The sequence below is a fragment of the Apteryx mantelli genome, chromosome 2 (genome assembly GCF_036417845.1).
Source record: "Apteryx mantelli isolate bAptMan1 chromosome 2, bAptMan1.hap1, whole genome shotgun sequence".
NCBI lineage: Eukaryota > Metazoa > Chordata > Aves > Apterygiformes > Apterygidae > Apteryx > Apteryx mantelli.
This window is the reverse complement of record NC_089979.1, coordinates 163425068-163443794: the sequence shown is the minus strand read 5'-3', so window position 1 is coordinate 163443794 and position 18727 is coordinate 163425068. Positions and strand designations below refer to the sequence as shown.

Sequence of the window (18727 nt, the reverse complement as noted above, 5' to 3'; positions counted from 1 at the left end):
GCTCCCCCAGCAGCAGGGGCGAGCGCGCACACGCGCGCGCGCGCACTCGTGCGCGCCCCCCCCAGCCCGCGCAAGGCGCGCGCGCCCTTCGCCCCCCCCCCTCCGCGCGCGCACACCCACACCCACCCCGCGCAAGGCGCGCGCTGCGCCGCGAAACTTTGCGAGGTGCCCGAGGCGGCTGCTGCGCGGCAGGCAAGAGCCCGCGGAGGAGGCGCGCAGCGGGCGGGCGGGCGGCGGCATCGCGGGGCTGCGCGGGGCGCGGAGCGAGGGGGCGGCCTGGCGGCGGCGGCGGCTGGGGCGGGAGTTGCCGTGTGCGGGGGGGGGGAGGTTTTAAAGAAAAAAAAAAGCGGAAAAAAATAAGGGGGGGGAAGGGGAGGGTGTTGTTTTTTTTTTTAATTAAAAGATTAAAAAAAAAAACCTGAACCGAGTCCAAAATGGCTTCTAAAAAAAGGGAGAAGCCACAGCGGAGCCAAGCGGGGGAAACCCGGATGTTTGATACAAAGAGGCTGGCGGGGGGGAGGAGCGGCGCGGCGCGGCGTGGGGGCTCCGCGCCTCGGCCGCCGCTGAGCGGGGCAGCGCCGCTGCCCGTCACGGCCGCGCCCGCGGAGCCCCCGCGCCGCCCCCGGCGCTGCCCGCGCAAGCGGCGCCCGCGGGGCCGGGCCGGGCCGAACCGCACCGCACCGCACCGCACCGCGCGGGGGGTCCCCGGGAGCCCCCCGAGGAAGAGAGAATGGAAATAACCCGCGTATTTCTTGCGAAAAAAAAATATATATATACACACACACATATACACACATATATATGAGGATACTTTATACACATATATAAAGACACAATATATGTTTATAATAGGAGGATATTTTGTAAATATATATATCTAGGAGGATGTACACATGCGTGTGTGTCTATTTGTGTACACACATATATATTTATATCCTCTGCTTTGAGGCTAGTGCAAGCGCGAGCGTTGTTGCGGCTTTTCGCCCGGCAGCCCCCTGCCCGGCCGCAGGCGAGAGGGGCCTTTTCCCCCACGGGGCGACGGCGCCCCGACTCCTGCCGCGGCACCGAAGCGGGTGCTGCGCCAGCGATCGAGAGCCACGGTCGTTTCGGGGGTTAATAAGGTTTTTTCTCTATTGCCGGGGGTTACAGGAATTGAACGCTCTCTGCGATTTCTTTTAACTGTAGCTGAATAATCAAGCGTTAGGGAGCCCGAAGGAATCCTAGGGGGGAAGGAAGGGGACGGGAAGATGCTGAAGTTGGGTCGTTCCCGCGACTTTGAGCCCCAACGCTGCCCTGACTCATCGCAGGAGCAGGCTCATGCGGACAGTGGTGAATTGCAGGTCAGCTTGTTAATTTGTCCGATGGGGAGTAAGGCTGGAAATATTTATAAACCCATTTGCTTTCCCTCTGGAGGGAGATAAGAGTAAATATGAATCACTCCTTTAAAAGTTGGAGAAGCGTTTTGTTCCAAGAAGAAGTATGCATGTTTTTTTTAAAAAGTGAGACGCTCGCAGGAAACTTTGGGAGGCTTTTTCAAGAGCTTGTAACCTCTTCGAAGCAGGAGGAAAAAAAAATTTCTACCTATTCATAACACTTATGTAACAAGCCCTCAATCGTGAATGGGATTCCTAGGTGGAGTTGCAATAAACCAATTAATAGTATCATTCATAGTATCAGACCTCACTCATAATGTTTACTATTAGCAGAGGAGAATACGTGTAGCGGTTGTGTCTTTAAACAGGAGGCAGTCGGGGGGCAGTTACAGCTAGCGTGCGCGCCCACGGGCAATGCAAGCGGTAAAAAAATCCCGGTTGCAAATTCCGATGCAGAAAATAATCACCTGTCCAGGAGGTAACGGAAGCGTGTGGCAAAAAGCAGCGCAAGAAAAACGTCCCTGAAGGAGTTGCTCGGGTCTGCGCAGCAATCAGCCCGGCTCAGGTGACAAGCGCCTCTTCGTAATGGCCCTGCTCTAAGGACCCTGATTTCACAGCACCTGAATTTGCGCTTTCCAGGCAAAGATCTCGACGCTTTTGAGGAAACGGGCCCGGGGCGCTTCGGCCGCTGTCCTGGAGCCGCCCAGGCCTCTCGCGCTTCGTGACATGAGTGACAGGACGAGGAGCAAACCAACAGCGAACTGGACCCTGGGGTCTTTTTTTTTTTCTTTGCCCAGGGAGAAACAATGCCCTGAATTTTCCTTCGTGGCGCAAACAGCGAGTTACAGTCCTGGCTCGCTTACATTGTTTCACAGGGAGGTGTTTACCCCCCGCAAAGCTAAAATGTTTTCTGCCCTTGCAACATAAAAACCCCGAAGGGAGCGTTGTCACTGGAGATAATGTTACAGCCGGAGCAGGGTGACGCTTAAAAACTTTGCCAGCCTCTGCCCCTTCCTGAAATAGCGAAGAGCAAGGGTAGCGGGCGCTAGGAGCAGGCAGCGCTCGCAAGCGGTGTTTCCCGGAGGTTTCTTCTCTTTCTGGTTGTCACTAGAGTTGCACAGTTCCTACCGTTTCTAAATAATTATTCTTAACAGTTGGAAAAAAAAAAAAAAACCCGACTGCGCTGAAATCATTTCTAGCTGACATGGTTTTATGCCTTGCAGCATCATATGGTCCTCAGTCTTTCTCGTGCGACCACTGTCAGAAGTCAAATTCATGTATTTTGACACCCCACACGCAATAAAGATACTGGCATCGCTTAAGCCTGTACAAAACTGCAGCGCTCGTGCGTCGTTTATCTTCAAATCCTGTTGTCGCTCTCACGAAATGGGATTTCTTCAGGGAACGGGAATTCGTCCCACCAGAGGTGTTGGGAAACGAGGACATCCTGGGGGAAGGGGACTCAGTTCCCACGTTCACCCGCTCGGATTTGTTTTGCAGCCCAGCGTTGTTTCGCTGCGGGTTACAGAGCGCGGATGCAACTCAAGTGACTCTTTTGCAGTCCTTTAAAGCAAAACTTCTGTTACTTGCAGGGGGTGAGGAGGCCTTGGGACAGCAAGCTCGTTTCCCCGCTGCAGTTTGCAGCTCAGTTACTAAAGCAGCTGTTGCCTATAGAAAATCACTCATTGCTAAGCAGCTCTGGGCATCTCGGCCTCTACCTACCAATTTCAAAATGCATAGGTAAGAAAAAACTATTTATATTAATAACCTTGAGTAAGTAAATTGTCACTTTAACCGCATTGTATTGTAATCAAGTGCTTCCCAGTAATGCCTAACCCACGCTAAGAAAAGGTTTCTTAATGCAACGGCATTCTACGTTCTCCTCTGTAAGCGGAATTAGGAAGTTTTTTAAAGCACAGAACCGATACTGCAGGGTTCCCAATACACGAAGAAAAGGTGGTTTTGCTAAAGAACTTTATCCCTGTGTTCAAGAAACGTAGAGCTTCTTGTTGGAGTTGTGTGGTCCGTACCTTATCTGCAGAACTTTCCAGCAGGGTTTAGACCTAGTCTCAGCCTGACGCTGCTCTGGGTGCTTCTGCATAACTTTAAAGGGAGCAGAGCTGAGGCAGATTTAAACCTTCCTTGGCTTTCTAAGGACTCGGTTCTGTCACCTCTCCATAATGCAGCCACAATTAACTTTGCTGGAGCGTCTATATTTGAAGCAGCTTTAAATTAGAGCCTGAACTTCCAGACGTTTATGCATATGGTCTTCGCTACTGTCTGTATGAGCCCTTGGGTGGGTTTTTTTTTTTTTTTTGGCGCTAAAAAAGCCCACCCGCGTTGGCAAATTTGCCCTTTGCGGTCTGGCTTCAGTGAGACCAGTAAAAATAGCAAGTGGTGCGGCAGACAGAATGGGCCCTAAACTCTACGAAGGTATTTTTGATGGCTTTTCTTAGCTCCCGGCTAAAGAGCAAAGCATCAGATGTTGACTGCTTGGGGGGGAACGCACTGGGCGAAGGGACCTACTCATGGCATGCCCATAAACCAAAAGTTTCGCAGTCTGCCAGCGTTTGAATTCTCCCCGGGTTTTGGCTGTATTTTGGTGGAAGCATGAAGACAGGCGACTGGCAGCCCAGCGCCAGAGCCGCATGATGAAGCTTTGTTCGAGCTGAACCTTTACTGTAGCTTTACTCATCCATGAACATTGTTAGGACTTCTCGGGCACAGCTCGTTATTTTTACCGCCGTAACAAGCCGAGTTGTATAATTATTCCCCTTTAAATCCGGGAGAGCTTGTCTGGTGTATTGGGTGGGGAGAAGGACTATCGGCCCTGGACGGCAACTGCGCTGTTAGCACCTTACTTCCCCAATAAAAGCCGAATCCAAGCTATAATCCGTATCCCCGAGCCCCGGCAGCCAGCCGGGAACTGCAGCACGCCCACGCTCAACTTGGAGACTTGTGTGCTCAGACAAGGAGGATTACGGACATCATATGACTAATTCTGCAGTGACGATATATGCTTAATTGGGGAAGGGTTGCACTCTCTATCTTTTTTTAAACCCGGGCCGTAGCCTCAAAGGTCTGTCTAATACTTGAGCTTCCTTGCAGGTATTTTCTTCACTGAGATGCGCCACGCTTCAGGTTACTGTGGCCCCTGGCTTTGCCTTATGCCCTTGAGCCCCGTTAGGCTTTTTAGTGATGAGAAACCGGCACTCAAACTCCCCTGAAACACCAGGCTGTGCTGCGCTCACAGCGGGACCTCCCCGAACCTAATGTGTAAAAGCTCTGGGTTTTGGAAAAGCTGCCGCATGGCCAGGACTCTGAGCAGAGCAGGGCAGTTATGTGAGTGGGCTACAGCACCTAACTTTAGGCACTTCTTTTAACATCTTGTTTGGGGCTCTCTGCCTCAGTTTCCCTTTAAAATACAAATATGGCTCTTTCACTATTGCTTAGCTCCCAAAAAAAAAAGATAAATATATCTCTTACTTCCAAGGCAGGGTGTTGCAGAGAGTTGTAGCCAGTGCATTGTAAGCTCAGTGCAAGGAAGACGTTCTTAACAGCTGATGCTAGTTAACCGTTCAAACAGATGACCCAGGGCTGTGGCAGTAAAGCCACTTCCACGTGAAATGCTTCAGTCTGCCTGGATGCCTGTCTGCAAAATATGCTCCCAAATTGGTGGTTGCAGTGCAAGAATCACGTCTTGGTGACAGTCGTGGTGGCTGTGACGGCCTCCGGTAATGGGAATCTATTAATCTCGTGCTCTGTGCCCATAAAGCACTCCACGCTCCTTTTGTGAAAGGCTGGAGATAAATAAACATAGGTCCCGTCGTCAGATCATTTCGCTCATGTGGAGGTTATCTGCAAAGTCTCTGTGTGAGATGGGCAAGCAGCAAGGGCACGTTAGAAAAGCTTTCCATCCGCAGTGTAATGACACTATCCATCCAAGTTGCCATCTTCTGTAAAATGAGGATGGGAGATATTTACCCACGTTGCCTTCAGCTGTTGATATTTTTTACCTGCAAATGCAGTGCAGGTCTTTTAAAGTGCATGTGGTGGCTATGTTAGCATAGAGCCAAGGCCTGTGGTTTCTCCAGCTCCCTCGCCTTCCTCCCTGCCCAGGTGTTTGGTCAGCAAAAGCACAACTTTCAAATTCCCGTTTCCATTTAAAAAGCCAGACTCGGAGTTTTTTAACTGGTTGCAATTAAGTTTTGACAGCAGGAAAGTTCGTACAGAAATGCCCTGTCTCTGAAATCGCTGTGCTTAAGCAACGCAAGCGGGAAAGTTGCAAAGCAAAGCACCCGTATCGCTCCTGCAGCCTGGCCATGCTGACGATTTTCCTTTCGCCGGTCTTACCTGTGGCCTCGTGCCTCCCGACACGCTCCAGGCATGTATGGAAGCACCAATAAAATGCATCCTGCAGTGTTTGGTGTATTTTTAGAGTTTGCTCCAGATTGTTGGCCCGTGTCCCAAATTTCAGCAGTTAGGGTGTAGGAATGCCCGGTGGGGCTGAGATACCCTGGTTCCTGCATTGCTTTCACTAAGGCTTTCATCAGGAAAAATACCCTCTCGGAGAAGGCAAATGATTAAGATTTTGTGGCAAATACTCCATCACCATTAACAGGAGGTGGCAAACGCTCAAGACCACAGTATAAACAGAGCAAGGCAGATGCACTGAGCTTTCAAGTGCAACATTATTGTGTTACATGGTTTTGAGTAATGAACTGGACTTCTCTAACGTGCTAGTTTTCCTTTCGTCTTTATTGGGACTGGGGGTTATTTTACAGTATTTTACGTAAAGTGTAAAGTACCATCCTCTTGCCATGGGGGGATGCTGGCTTAAACCGCCTCAAAGAAGCTCTTCTCTTTAAGCTGGCAGTGTGCAAGCACGGATTCAGTGTTGGAAGGGATCTCCAGGTGCCATCTAGTCTGTCCCCCTCCCTTTGGCAGGATTAGGTGGACCTATGTCATTCCTGAGAAATGCCCGTCTGACCTGTCCTTACGGCCTGCCGGTGACGGGCCCTGCACAGTTCTGGGCTGGTTGCCTGGCGAGCTCTTCCCAGGTCTGGAGGACTAAGTGTAAAACTATTGCCTTAAGCTTCCAATCACTGGTACATCCATCAGTTTTCCAGAGCGACTGGAGTGACATGTTGCCAATACAGGTGTAGGTGAAGGCCTGCTGCCTCCATCATGCCTGCGAGAAGGTCCCCGCTCCTTCCCAGCTCTCTCTTAACCCCCTTACGCTCCATGCCTGGACCTTCCTGACCCCGTGTCCGCTCAGCCTCTCTTGTTCCCAATGGCTGCTGATCTCGTTCTTTGTTTTTGCCACCAAATGCTTGTGTGGAGAAGGGGGAATTAGCAGCAGGAAAAACATTAGTAATCCTGCAAGCCACCAGTCTCTGTGTCCGCACTGTAGGATAGCACGCAGACCCTTAGTTATGCCCCTACCATAGTTTAAATGGTTGCAAGCAGCTACTAATATCAGATTTGAAAAAAGAATACAAAACAGAGGGAGAAGAAAGATTTAAATGTTAGAAAGTGTAACTTAGAAGACAAGGACGATGGATGCATGGCAAAGGTACCGGTCCAGGATGTTCAGGTGGCCACCGTTCCAGCTCGAGCTTCTGCATGATCTCTGATAGGCTTTATTTATCCCTTAAGTCATGGTCAGAATGGAAACAATGGGCTTTATCCACAAAAGTAATTAAAATGTTGCACTCACTGACAGGAGAGTTAAAATCAATTTCTGAAATACGCCATGAGGAGCAAATGGCCAGGATGCTGTTGTGCGGAGCTCTGAGTCTTACGTGCACAACAGGAACCCAATGTTGCAAAAATCCCACTATCCTACTGGGATGCCTGTTGGTGCCCTGCAAAAGTCATGGAAAAACCTTCCCATTCATCTTGGCAGCAGTGGGGGCTTGGCTGAAGAGCAATTGCCACACCTTGGGAAAGACATGGCTCAACTGGGAAAAGTCCAGAGAGGTGCAAAAAGAATGACTGGGGGTGTATAAAACCTGCCTTGGAGGAAAGGCTGGACAGAAGTGTGTAGGCTGAAGAAGGGACTGAGGGGAGACCAAACAAGTTGCCAAATACATGTAAGTGATGCAAAGAGGAGTAGCACAATTTGTCCTTGTATCTTCTGCAAGTAGGATGAATAGAGGGGTTAAACTTCAGCAAGAAGGACATAGGTAAAACATGGAGAAACTTTCTGACACTATGAATAGTTGAGCACAGGAGTATAGTCCCACGGGTGGTTGAGGAACCAACCACCTTGTTCTTGCAGGAGGAACTTGGACAAACATGTCTCGGGAGTAGTTTTGGTATTGGTGGTTGTACCTGGGGCCTCTTGTCCTTTAGAGGGCTTTCTCTGACTTTCTCCGACTTTTTTTTTCTCTTAATTCTCACAGTAGGACACTTCAGTGTTTGGGAAGACCTGCAGGAATAGCAATCCCCCGTTTGCAATGACGGAAATCTCATGCCATGCAAGAACAAGCCCGTGCCTATTTAGCTGAAGTGCGGCTCTTAGGATTGTGGGGATACAGAAACAAGCTAAATGAGCAACAGTGTGCCATAACCAGTAGAAGTTAGTTATTCTAGAGCATTAAAAATCCAGCATTTCTTTGACAAGCAAACACTGCACACGAGCAGAGCTTTTCCGTGTGAAATATTACAAAGAAATATGGGTTATGTTTAGTGTTACAGAGGCACAAAGAAAATCTCATTAGAAGACACTGACAATGATCTGTTATAAAGGGAAGAGAAGCAATTTGTGAGCGCTCTGAAAAATAGAGTGCATCTCTGTTCTACCCTAGTCCTCACAGCCTGCTGCTGGTCTAGGACACAGCGACTTCTTGTGAGAAGGATCTGTGCCTTCTTGCTTAGTTAGCTCTTATACATCAGTTTTTATTTGCTGGGAGACTTGAAAGATAAGCAGCAAACACTCTTGTTCCTATTTTAAACACATGGAAACTGCAGTACAGAGAAATAAAATGACTTGCTCAGTGTCACAGAGCAATTTTGTGGCAGAGCTAGACCAGAGCCCAGCTCCCTTGCTCCCGAATCTGTGTGCTGACCTTCATCGACCCTTGATTTTTATCACCTTCCAGGGAAGTCTGCTGGCCTCTTCCAGTTGACTTCCATGAGAGTAATGGCAGGTATCAGATGAAGTCATTGGGAATAACAATGCAAAAGAAGCCAGTATTAAATGCGAGGAAAGAATTGATGGAAGGGAAAAAATAGATTTGAAAAGAAAGGAGTAAGTTCTAGTGCAGCTTCCATAATGCTATCCCCTCTTTAATTTGTGCCTGGTGAAAATTAAAAAAAAAAATAGATTGCTAATATTAATAGATGAAATGAGTCTTGAATTTTATAATAGTGGAGGAAATGAAAGGACCAAAGTAATATTGTGTTGTTAACTGAGATTTTAATAATGATTCTGTCCTCAGTTAGTGCATTTGTTCCACAGAAAGTAAATCATTAATGAAGATGGGGGGGACACTTTTATAGGGATGGAATTTTAAAAGAAAAGTTTTATTTGTCCTTAATTTCCTAGAAACCTTGCAATACAGTCAAAACCAAAAGACCACCACCTCAAAACCAGTCTACAAAGACATGATTTGCCAGAGTAGTTAACACTGCCTGGGGTAGGATGGAGCGATGGATCTTCCCCTCTGAGCAAGCAGATGAGGATGGAAGAGAGGTCAGGCACCTCGTTCCTGATGGAGGAAAGGAGGTCTGAAATGCTCCCAATTTGTAGCGTTCTCCTGGCTATTTCTGAATTTTGTGAGACGCACTTTCCACCAGGTTGTCCGCAGGGGGTGGATGGACCCAAACCACCCCAGATGCAGAAAGAGCCTGCCAAGGGCAGCATCTTCGACGATGCTTTCTGACCTACCCACCATTCTCAGCCACTTCCTTGGAGTCCCCCCAGCCAAAAAAAAGGGCTCCCTGGAGCAGCAGGCCATTTTGCACCAAGCCCCCTGGTTCGAAATGGCAAGTAGAGAGAAGATTGCAGCCCCACCCGGTGCATTAAGCTCTTGATGCCTGTGCTCCTCTGATGGTCCCGTGGCTGTAGGATCCAGGAGATGCTTTTAGATGCTTTTTTAGCGTGTGCTGCTGAGCTCCTCTCAGTGCTATAGCTGAGTTGCCATTTGCTCACAGCGGTGGAGAAGAAAAACGTCTCTGTAGCCGGGATGCGGTGCCTTAGAAAAAGCAAGCATGGAGCATGCATGCCTGCGCACAGGCAGAAGAGGTGGGGGAAAAGCTATGATTCCCTGGATTCCTTAACGTGCGCAGCACCCCAACACCAAATATAGAAAATTGCAAATTAAATGACAATTTTGTATTTAAATTATCAAATCCATAAAGGGAAGCAAACATTAAACAATATTGTATGAGAGCCTGGAGTGTCACCGCAAAAATTAAGACTATGTAATTAAAAGTACAATGCAATTTATTTTTATATCATTCTTCGTTCAGATCAACAAATCTTATTACTTATCCAAAAATGTAAAGCAGGCTGCAAACTAATTTAAAAGATGAAGACAAAGTGGCTATTGAAAAACCTATGTTTCTTGGTCCCTTAGATCTGGCAGCAATCATGATTTAATATTTTAACTACTCTAATAGGTTATAGTGCTGAAGAAAAGTGCATTAATTACTATGGGAAACCTAAAAAAAAATCTAATTAAGAAGAATAAAATCATTCTTATTGACTGGGAAAAATAAAACTATGTAAAGGGAAATGAAGGATGAAAAACTTGAAGATACACAAATATTAATAAATGCGGTCTGTGCAGGATGGAAAATATGGTTCTGCAGTTCCTGGGGGTGTGGATTTGAATCTGCTAGAGATCACAGTTTTGCATGGTTAAAGCTCTTCTCCAGCATCTCACCCACTGGAAGCATCCTCTAATTAGCCGCCGTGCGCAGAACTGCATTTGGTCTGAATTCAGCTCAACATGTCTATGCAAAGCCCCACTGGCTGTTTCTGAAACAGCAGGCCAAGAGCACGAGATTGCACTGCATTTTTGGATGCCAGCAGGGATCACAAAATCATTACCTTGATTGTTGCCACCCTAAAAAATCACAGAGCAAATTTAAGAAATCGATCCAGTGTCCCAAACCATGTGCCTAAGGGAGTACGGTGCTAAGGGGAGCAATGACACAGCTTGGGATGAAGCGCCTTGGGCAAATGCACCCGTTGAACTAGCCACAGCCCTTTCAAATAATATAAATGCATCCTCCCTGTGTAAAATACCCTACGTTGTTTGGTCAGCCCCGAGGAAGGTTGTCTCTTGACGTTCCCCATGTAGCACTGGAAGAGGGTGGTGGGCAGCCGGCGGCCAGCGCTCCCGTTGTGCGCGCTCAGGGGATCCCGAGGGATTCAGGGCTGCTGTCAAAGCAGGTGCAACTCAAGCCAGAAGGAAAGAGCAGCCAGAAATGTCCGGAGCTGTTTGGCCATTTTTTCCAGATGTGAAACTAGATGGGACTGTGTGTGGTTTTGTCATTGTCAGACCGGATGCTGAGACTGTGATTTTGAGCTTTCATCCTGACTTGGAGTAGGGATGTTTTTCTTTTATAGTCTTGAACATTCCTGGGATGGGAAAACTATTTCCTGCCCAGCTTTACTGTCCTCATTCCTAAAGATACCGCTGATGTAGAAATGTCTGTGGATGTTAGAAAGAAGGGAAAGGATGCCACAGGGTCAACAGCTACACTATGTGTTTAAATAAATACATGCAGTTTAATTACCTCAGCTGATATTAGTATTATTAATGCCTTTTCGAGCCAGAAGATATCCTTTGATCACTTATATTTATTTCACATGTAAAACAGGCCACAGCAATTTGGCCAGTTATCTTGTACCAAATCCAGTAACTTGTACATCGTTAATATCTCCAGATATGAAAAATTAGTACTATTAATTTTCAACAGCCCTTCCAGGATTACAAATCTGCCTCAAAGGCAAGAGGAATTGTCTCAGGAATAAGGACTTCAAGATTCAGTGAGCATGTACCATGCCAGAGAGGAGGAAACTAAGTGAAATTTTACAACTAATGATACTAGTAAGGATATATGCTTGCACAGAAAGCCAGCAAAAGGGCACTGCACCACTGCAGCTCTATTTTGATGATATTATTGACACTCCCAATTGCACAGCGCTTTGCTGAAAGGTAAGAGCATTCCCTTTCCCACCTTCATCCACAGGAAACAAGGTCACAAAGCCAGGAGTGTGGTCAGGGATTATTTGAAGGGGTTTTGATTGGCTGAGGGTTATTTTGCAGCACAGAAACATCTGAGCAGTAATGTCTTTTGATTAGCAAAGAATTTTTATGTTAAACCTTGCAAAACACACAAGGATTGTCTCATGAAGGATATCACATAGACTGTGTATAAGATATCTACGCAAGGGTTGCAGAAGCAACATTTAGTTATAAAATGTAGAAATAAGCAAAGATTAGATGCATCCTCTGAGGGCAAGATAGAAGTTTTATTTTTATGTGGTGGCATTCAAAGGGCTCAGCTGTATTGGGACCGTGCCATCCTGTAAGCGGTTTACTAATATGAGGATCTGTAGACATGAGAACATTGTATAGTCTGCTCTGAGCTCCTGCACAACCAGGCACCTGGAGCTGATGCAACCCCAGTGCACAACTGCACATGTTGCACATGTTGTGTCCATGCCCATTCACCTGATACACACATGCTTGTGCCTGCAGCTACCCGAGGGAGGGTTTGGGGCTATGGCCTGTGGGTAGGGCGCAGTGTGTTTTAGCTGACTGAGTGTGGGACTGCCACCTTTCTCCTGCTCTGGGATCCACAAACCAACTGCAGCTCTTTGTGAAGCACCCCAGGGTACAGAGACAACTGCATGGGCAAGCACTTGAGATGCACACAGAGCTTCAGGGTAGGGGAAGGTCGTGAGGGTGATGGTGGGATTAGTCTCACCTCATTTCAGGTATCTACAGAATAGACATCTGCATGTGAGCTGCCACACCAGGCTTGCCAGGCAGCAAGAAGAAATAGGTGTTCTTATTATGCAATTCATCTGTTCTGTTTTAACCATCCACTTTAGGATGAGATGAATCACTGTAGACTCCATTGACTGTATTGACTGACTCTCCATTGACTAGCAAGGGAGCCACGGGTGATGAGCTCAAATGTAGATTTCTACATTTAGTCAGGTGAATCTACCCAGTGTTTCGTGCCCATAGTTAAGATTTGACTGCTCTGAGTAGCTCAAGCCTTGGCATTTCAGTCAATAATTTCTGCATCAAGCTCAGTATTTGTGGAGAAGCAACACCCATCATGGGGAGTTTGCAATATGCCTGGGCAAAAGCCAATAGATGGGAAATAGCAATGATCCTGAGATCGAGTAACTTGCCCGAGGTTGTAGGAAATAAAACCGACATCTCCTGCCTCCTGCTCCTCTACCATGTCCCTGAAACCCCACATCCCTTTTATAGCATTTTTCTATGTCTTCACGGAGAAACTAGTCTGCGTATATGCTAGACTTTGCAATAAGTTCATTGCTGTTGTCACCGCTCTCCCTCCAGACTGAAGAGGTCCTACTGAGGCCATATAACTTGCCCTTGCCCACCTGTGTAGAGGACCACCTTCAGGAGCCAACCATACCTCATACCATGTGTGGCTACTGCTGCACTCTCATCCTCAGTGCATCAGCCACTTCGGAGGAAGCCTTGGGTCATTAGGAGAGATACTGACTGGGTCATTGAGAAAACACGTGCTTAAAAGAGGGAAAAAAGGTTAATTAATCGGTAGAAGTGTATGCCGTTAAAAGCAGAGAACAGCCTACTTGTGTAAGAGTGACAGCCTGTACAGTTTTGTGTATGTCCACACACTTAGACCGTTGCTTCAGAAAGTCTGTCTCCCTTCCACTATGATCATTTTTGACTGTTTGTAAGCCGCAAGCCTTGACGTGCATGGAATTATTACTATGAAAATGTGCATTCTCGTTAATAGGTATAGTTTAAGATGATTGTTAGCAGAGCATAAGGCCTTATTGATTGAAAGGGACATATGGCAGGGATGTATAATGATTCACTTTGGCTGCTGCTTTGAAATCCTATTCATGGGAGGAAAAAAAACCCACTCTCCTTTGCAGTCGGGCTTCATTCTTTCTGTAGCATGTTTTTCAAACTGGGCCTTTTCACAAGGGATCCATAGGAGAGGTTTCCAGCTCTTACGGGTGTGCACACAAAGCTCTTCTCAGTCCTGCAAGGGCAGGTCACGGTGACAAAAGCTGAAATTATTTCCAGCCTCCCTTTGAGCGAAAGGTTGGTCATGTTGCAGCTCTCTCCTCCAGGACTCTTTCAGTGGATTTAGTGTTTATGCAAGGTGGCAAATTGACAGCCTTGAGCCCTGAAACATGGTATCTGCACAGGTCAGGTCCAGGCTGAGCAATGCTGAGACCCGTTTCCCTGCAGCGCATCTCCCTGGCTGGCCGAGGAGGACACATGGAGCCTGAGCCATAGCTCTTCACCTCTGGTAACAGCCTTGTGGAAACGGTCCTGGCATTTTTATTGATCGCATTTTTCAGAGACGATGATTGCAACGCTCCAGCAAGCTGTACTAAAGGTATGCGCTTTTCTGGAGCCAGTTTGTCTTCAGTAGAGGGGAAAAAATGCATGTTCTTACATGGCATTAGCTAATACGAAGTAATTAACCTGAGGTAAAATCTTAGTGAAGGCAAAGCAGCCAGATTATTAATACATGTAAATGGACAGAGATAAGCCCTGAGGACCACATCACTCTTCTGTGTATGTTAGCGGGTCCAAGTGAAGCTCAGGTTGTCTCACCTCGTTTGCCATGTGTAGACTAGCAAGGTAAGAAACAACTTTGCAGCCAGGTAAAGGCACCACTTGGTGAAGCCCGAAAGCCCCTCACCACCTCATCAGTGAGGTTTCTGGCAGGCATGTCAGCCCTCAAGACAGCTGTCCCAAATGACTCCTCTCCTCCCCATAATGCTTTTGAAGAAGAGGACCACAGCTCTAAGTGGCATGGGCTTTTATAGCTGCCTGGCGTGGCAGGATGGCTACAGACCCGGGGGTGAGGACACATGCACAGAGTTGTGGGGATTAGCCATGGTTGGGTGCTGGGGTAATACTGCACCAGTGCTCGATGGCAAACCCAACTGCAGTTACTACTGCTAACACTGCTCTGCCATCTGTGTCCTGCTCTGCCCGGTTGATGGGTGCTTCCACCCCTGCTCCTCTCACTGACCCAGGCTCTTCACCACCATGTGCCAGGAGGCCAAGACATGCACAACAGGTTCTCATTGCCCCAGCGGAGAGAGGAAGGACCTGAGGGCATCTTCTCGTCTCCTGGTGGGCAGCTCTCCTCTCTTTTCCTTAGATAAGCAGCGGAGTGAAGCTGCTCCGGTGTGAGTGCGGGGAAAGGTTTCGCTGAGGTTGGCTAAACAGGGGATGAAATGGTGATCCCCACAAACCCTCTCTCAGAGTACTTTTGTAGCCTCCATCATACAGAGAAAACCCCAAGGGACTGGTCCTAACCCACCGTGAGATCAGATCATCCAGGGAGCTAACTGATGGAGGGAGAGAGCAAGATCTCTGCCCTTATCTGTAGCCCTTCAAACCTCCCTTACCCTCAGCTTGCTGATTTAATAGCAGCATGATGTTTGGTGAGGCCTGGATACTTTTCTTGGCGGCAGTACGGTGAATGATTCATGTGGTATTCTCCTCAACAGTGGAGATACAGCCCATGTATTTTACCCCCCACAGATAAAGAATGCAGTCTTCATATATGTCTCTTTTGGGAACTGATGCTTTCTAGGAATTCCTTGCAAAGAATTAAGTAACCCACTTGATTGTCATCCAGAATCCGGCGGCTGGCTACATGATCTCGCCCGGCTCTCTTTTCCAGAGAAACACTTCTTCAAGATGGTCTGCAGCACGGTGGTCTCGAGGATTTGCCTCTGGTAGTCAAAACAGGTATCCCTTGAATAAAATAACTCTGAGCAAGCAAATCAACTGAATGCCTTTCATTATACCTGTCACTGGTTTATTTACTCCATGGCCTCTTCCATAAAAGTCTTGAGTAATTTCAGCATGTTAAAACATCTGCACTTGTTTTCAGAAAATAACAACAACTGCCAAAGTATGAACTCACTGTTTTCTCAGAGACCCTATTGTTCAGTGCCTGACCCTTATTGTTTCTGATCTCTTGCGGACGGTTTACAACGAAATCCACTTTATTTACAGTGGAAAGCAAAATATGTCAGAGCAAGACAATTGACTATAAGCCTTCAGTCACTAATGGCTCATTTTTGTGCGTGCTAAAATGTAGTCATTTCTTGTGTTCATTGAAATCGGTGGCAAAATTCCCATTCGGAGGTGTCTGTTTGGTCCTGTGCCAACATATGAGCTCCTGCTAAGTGTAAGGTGGTGTGCCATACCAGACACCTTCTAAAACGGGATCCAGAATGCACCAACAATTTTCTGTAGACTGCCTGAGCAATCCTGCAGCGAGCGCACGCAATTTAAGCCCTCGTATCACTAGAATATTTAAGCACTGCTCAACCAGTTTGCTGATTAGCAACCTTTGTAAAAAACCGAGCTGTTGACAGGTGAATCATTTCTGTCCCACAGTGTCTCAGGCTTTACACTTGGTTTGTGGCCAACGTCAACTCCCACTGAAGGCCTTTCTTATGTAGTTTGCCCATGAATGCTTTACATGGGGTCATCGCATCTCGGAGATAAACAATGAAAAGCTGAAGCATGCTATTAAGCTTCTTAAAACATTAGAAAGACAATCATTTCGACAGAATAGATGTTAATCACACTTGTATAAAAGCTTTTCATCTTCAAAGCATTTAGCCAACATTAATTACATGTAATTGGCTTTTCTATGTATGTCATGCAAAATGCACCTTTCATTTCACTTGTCACTGCTATCTTACCCAGGATTACTGAAAGAAAGCTGCGCCTGTTCACTTGGGCACAGCTTCCTGAAGCCACCTGAGGCCTGATTTTGCAAATCACTAAGGGCAAGATTTAAAACAGCAGTTGCACGAAGTATAGACACCTCAGTTTCACTGAGTGATCCATGGAAAAAGTAATGCCATCTCACTTGGATGCCTTCAGAGTCACAAGCATCTCAGTTTCCCTACAAAAATCTTCCTAAAAGACTTAAAGTTTTGCCATTCCCTGTGCCTAGGGATGTCCCTGCCTTCCCTGAGGCGATCTAGTTCCCATCTCCTGCTGGACACTGTGGCACCCACATGCACCGGCATTCACCTGAAGTGCCTGGGGTGCCCAGTTTCTCAGTACCATGAAAAGCGAAGAGGCTGCATTTTCCATAGTAACACTGTCTTCAAGCTCTTACGTGAAAAGTTGGAGACTTGGGTCCGTTTCCTTCCTCAGTCTAAGGACATCTGAAACCCCTATCTGCCACCACCTTGTCCTGCTTTTCCAGCACGGTCTTTTCAGTGAAATAACTGCTGCTTTCAGCAACAAGCAATTAAAAAATGCTCATTTCTTAAAAAAAACAAAGTTAAGATTCTGATTCCAGTTTATGTTGTGTGTAAGACAAAAAATGTTTCTTACCAAGTGAATTATCAGGATTCAGCTGGGAAATATGAGTTCCATGTGTCCATGGAAGAGTAGGCTCGTATTCAGGTTCCCTAGTGTTCAGGGCTGAAAGGAAAGGATTTTTGGAAGCACTAGTCACAAGAAATAAATTCCATCAGAAAGGATAAATCATGAATTTTTCTTTTTCCAAGGGGAAAAAAAAGAGAAAAAACAGGTATGCAAGGACTAGGTCACTGGAAACATTTCCTAGAGGTGAACATTGGATTGAGGGTAAGGTTCAAAACAGGTAAGAAACAAAACCCAACCACTAACTGTGCTCTGCAGCACCACCTGAATCCGAATCATAGGACCTTCTCTGTCAGAGCTCAGTAAAGGTCTTATACGTGTCTTTAGTCTGTTTGGCTATCGTTCAGAAGGCAATATTTCAGGAGGTGTTATACTTGTTTTCATATGTATATAGTGCCATTTACAAGCTGGTTGTTTCTATCCCTATTCATATACATAGCTAATGGAGCATAAAAAATATGATTTTAGTTCACTGGCTCATGAATGGACTAAAGCTTCATCTGGTATTCCTGCACTGTATTAAAATAAATAAAGGTAGTTTTCCAAAAGCCCGGGATTTTCTTAACTTTTATTCTTAACCCTAGATGACTACAAAGGCCGGAACCTTCAACTGAACTGCAGACCTCTAGAACTGTCTCATCCAGCCAAACGTGTACGTTGAAAGACTCTCCGTCTTTCACTAGTGTGCATTAGAGACAAGGAGATGCATGTGGTACAGTCAGGATGAGCATAAAATAGTTCTGCTGTGCAAAACAGAATTTAAGGAGCCCAAGGACCTAACCGAATTCGTAGGGAGGTAGATTCTTAGAAAAGCATTTAAAAGTGAGGTTCCAGTGCAAGTCAGAATTGTGCTCATAAATCAACAAGATCTTTTAAAAATCCCACACACAGTCACCCACCCTCAGTAGCTAGAGTGGTTGTTTATTTTGCAGACATCTTCACAATTTCATTCTCAAGTTTATAATTCAGCTAGCGGTAATGTAGTTCTGTCAGACTACTCCCACCCTTGAGTAAAGTAAATGCTAAATGGTTAAGTAAATGGTTAAGTGCTTTATTGGTTCAGAGCTAGAAGATTCTCCACCTTGCAGGATTGAGCCCTGTAATCTATTCATATTTCCTTTTCAGCTTCTGCAAGTAACCCCAAACAAGCTGGGAACACTAAGTGCAAAGTTATGGGAGGTGACTGTGGCAATTTCTGAATGACAAGAGCATTTAAAGGAAATGTCAAGAGTCTGTGGGCTGCAAGCTTTTATGTTTCAAGGAGAAACAAGAAGAAAGGAGGGACAATAAATCAAACGCAACAGCTTAGCATACTCCATTTCTGAGGATTAACCTCTTGAAAGCCATGTCCCCAGCATGGAGAGGGCCACACTCCTTTGATCAGGTCCCTTATTTTCTGTCAAGCAATGGAAGTGGCAGGTCAGGCTCTGCCATGCGTGCCCAGGGGCCAGGTATACTATGCTTTGCTTGACATGTGCTATGCATTTATGGGCTAACATCAAACATGAGCAGATTTATAATTTTTAATCAAAAAAAGGATTATAACCTAATAAATCCTAATAACATATTCTGTCTGGAGGTTATGTGATGTAGTAGTATAATATACCGGTAGCCTCCTCTCCTGAGTCTCGAACACAGGGTAAAGTTTTTGTACTTCTTGGTAAACTGTGCCTTGGAAATGTGTAAATAGTCCTAGCTCTGGATGGAGCCTTCCCG

At 46.5% G+C, this 18727-nt stretch overlaps 1 long non-coding RNA gene across 3 annotated transcripts; it reads left to right on the top strand.

Annotated features, from left to right (window-relative positions):
• The first annotated feature begins 66 nt into the window (after positions 1-66).
• LOC106490278 (uncharacterized) lies at positions 67-18514 on the top strand. Of its 3 annotated transcripts, XR_010883616.1 has the most exons (6): positions 67-192; positions 2966-3113; positions 13823-13973; positions 15234-15346; positions 17596-17663; positions 18137-18514. It is a non-coding gene; the product is annotated as an uncharacterized lncRNA (long non-coding RNA). The 3 variants fall into 3 exon arrangements; XR_010883615.1 differs by lacking the exon at positions 17596-17663; XR_010883614.1 differs by lacking the exons at positions 17596-17663; positions 18137-18514 and having other exon boundaries at positions 68-192; positions 15234-15818.
• Positions 18515-18727: the final 213 nt, after the last annotated feature.